The sequence below is a fragment of the Trachymyrmex cornetzi genome, unplaced genomic scaffold, assembly GCF_001594075.2.
Source record: "Trachymyrmex cornetzi isolate Tcor2-1 unplaced genomic scaffold, Tcor1.1 scaffold140, whole genome shotgun sequence".
NCBI classification, from domain to species: Eukaryota; Metazoa; Arthropoda; class Insecta; order Hymenoptera; family Formicidae; genus Trachymyrmex; species Trachymyrmex cornetzi.
Genome location: NW_017295983.1, coordinates 351,746 through 355,212, shown reverse-complemented (window position 1 = coordinate 355,212; position 3,467 = coordinate 351,746).

Below are 3,467 nucleotides of genomic sequence, written 5' to 3'. Positions count from 1 at the left end.
ATGGCTTGCATTGTCGACAAAATCCATTTTGGAAATTCGATTAACAGCATTTTGCCAAAATGAAATGTGATTGCTTGATGAGTTAATAATACTATTAAATTTTTTATTTTTCTTTTGATTGAAGGAGTCAAACAACTTATCAAAGAATAATATTACATTTCCTGTCATTACAGCACTGGGCGGTAAGTGCATTTCCCCCAAAGAAGTATTTACAGAACCTGAAATGGAAAATGACTTAAGTAATTTAATCATTTCAGTGAGAGAGAGTATTTTACATTTTATTATATTTTATACCATTATTTAAAAATGTTATTAGTATTATTTTATTATATATACATATATATTTTTTTATTTTTAATATTTAATAATTTTTTTATAATGTTAGATATTTATGTATTTTATTAATTGTTACGATATTATTATATTATTATATTTTTATTTTAATTGTGTTATATTTTTAAATTTTATTATACATTATTATTTAATTATAATTATTATTTAATGTAATAAAATTACAATTAAATAATATTATTTAATTATAATTTAATTATTACATTACATTACATTATTTTCATTCATAACTTTATAATAAATGCAATTTACCCTTTTTTCATGTGATCACCAAATCAATGAAATTTGCAAAAGTATGGCTAATTACTTGTACGGCATATTTAACTTTCATTTTTGGAATCTGATTGGCGTAAATGTGTCGATCAATTATTTTTGGCATCTGTCGCTGTGTCAAAAGCGAATATTTATCCATTTCGTATGCTATTATAATATCTTTCCATGATGCGTATTGTTTTTGTGACTCTTTCTCATATTTATTATTAACCAAATCTTTTGTTAACAAATTATTTCGTATACCTTTTTGAAGGTGTACGTAATCATAGAGAGGAATGATCTCATGATTTTTGAACAGAAATGTATTTTCTACGACATAAAATAAGCTTATCAGCATATATTATATCTCACACATAATTAATACATAAAAATAATTTTATTAAGTTATACATTATTTAAATTAAGTAATAAATTGTTTCATTAATGAAATTAAATATTAAATACGATTTACTTACTTGGATTCTTACGCTAACGACGTCGTACATCATTGCTCTCTTTTACGAACATATTAACAGCTGCCATATTTGTTCCTCCTTGATCGCATACCGTTGCCCTTGGTTTAAAACCACAGTTAATGAGGACTGTTAACCATTGTTTTATACAGTTTAGTAATTGAACAGTTCGAGTTGTACTTTGACAAAATCCATATCCAAGAGGCATATGATTGCCAGATGCGAGACATCGAACGTAAAATACAATAACATGATCAGCAAATTTTCTAGTTCTTTGAATGCTCCAGTCTTCAAATCCAATTATTTTATTTTGTTTTTTATCATAATGAATAAAAGGTTTCAATGACATTTCATCCCATATCAACATTACATTTAAATCTTTGGGATTTATTTCTTTAGCAATTACTTTCAAATATTTTACAATGATTTTGTTGCATCCAGAATGAAGAGCAATCTTTTGCAATTGCTTATCTAAAGTAGATATGGAGGGACATGGCAAATATTTAGAAATAAATTTATATGCGGCCGTAGATCTGCGGTAAATTCCTAAGCAAAATAATTTGTCTTGAATTGTATAACGTCTACCCTGTTATTGCAGAAAAAAAACGCAATTGCATAATTGTATAATTTACAAAAATTTTTTTAATCAACTTATTGTAGTAATAAAGTTTTTTAAAGAAGAGAAAATAATGCTCTAAAAAATTGAACCACAATTCGAATAAAAAAAAATAATCAAATAAACAATGGCTGCGTTCAGCAGACTCAGCAGTTTTGCAATCGTTTTATGATTCTTCGCTCAGATTGGACTATTCCTTTAAAACTAAAAGTATAAACCAATCAGCACGATGAATCATAAAACGGTTGCAAATCTGCTGAGTCTGCTGAACGCAGCCAATGATTTCAAAAACAAATAGAATAGAAATGAGAAGGTAAAATCTCTATCTAGACATCAATATCATTGAAAAATATCGTAAAAATATTTTAAAATATGTAAGAAATGGTTTACATTTTTCTATTCTTCTTTAACTAATAAACAACTAGTAATATTATAAATATCAAACATGATGATATGATAATTACAATAAGGTCAATTTAAAGGGATGATGTATATACCTGTGATTTTACATCACTATTTCTTTGGAGCATATTTATAAAATTCCGTCTAATCTGTGCCGTTGAATCAGTATTTCTTTTAGAAGTTGTATGTATTCTTTTCCTTTTTCCTCCTTTGTCAAAAAGTCTCTTTAGCCGTCTTTTGGCTCGCTTCATTGCAATAACCGTTGAATACAATTTCTTAGCAGTAGGACTCAATAAATGTACACGAGTAACTTCACCAAGAATAGGTCTTTGATTAGACAATGTCTTCTTCATATTTTGGATATCATTTCGTTGTTGCATTATTACTTGTTCATGCTTTTGCAATTGACTGCTATGTTGGGCCAATATTTCTTGAACAGTATTAGTATGTTGTTCACCATGTTCAATGTCTGCATGTTGTGGTATATGTTCGACATTCATACCATCTGTGTGTCGTGGTATATGTTCGACATTCATACTATCTGTGTGTTGTGGTATATGTTCGACATTCATACCATCCGTGTATTGTGGTATATGTTCGACATTCATACCATCCGTGTGTTGTAGTATATGTTCGACATTCATACCATCCGTGTGTTGTAGTATATGTTCGACATTCATACCATCTGCATGTTGCAGTATATTTATAGATGGAATAGCATTTCGTTCTAAAGTTCTTCTTGTTGGAGAATTAGTGTAATCTTCATTACGAAAATGCTGATAGCAAATTCTTAATTTTTTAAGTTCTTTTTCGTCCTCTATTACTTTCATGTTCAATTCCTTAAACCATTGCTTGTGGCGTTCAATATCTTTTGGAAACATATGAGATGGAACGTTTTGTCCCGACAAACATCCCGGGATACAACAGGCTCGCACCATCTTAAGTTCTAATATTACAATATTACTATATCAGTTGTTTATACAAAATTATTATGTTTTTTTTACTGTATACTCACGTGTATTGTTCGTGATCGCTCTATGGAGAGAGAGGGATGAAGAGGGAGATAGAGACACTTAAACAGACTCTTAGAGATATTTAAACTCGAGTCGTCCACGCAAACACACCAAAACACACGTGAACACCTTGTGACACCTTGTAGATAACGCGTCCATATTGATTTTAACAGCCATATTGAATATTAGTTCCATATTTCCGGATGACATAAAGTGAGGGCACCACTAACGGTGGTACCAGCAGTTACGAGGCCCTGGTTATAGCGGAGAAGAAGAACAGAATGTAAAATCTGAATGCTGATTGGTAGGCTATAACAGGCTATAAGGCGATAGACACAGAATTCCAACTCGTCGGAAATT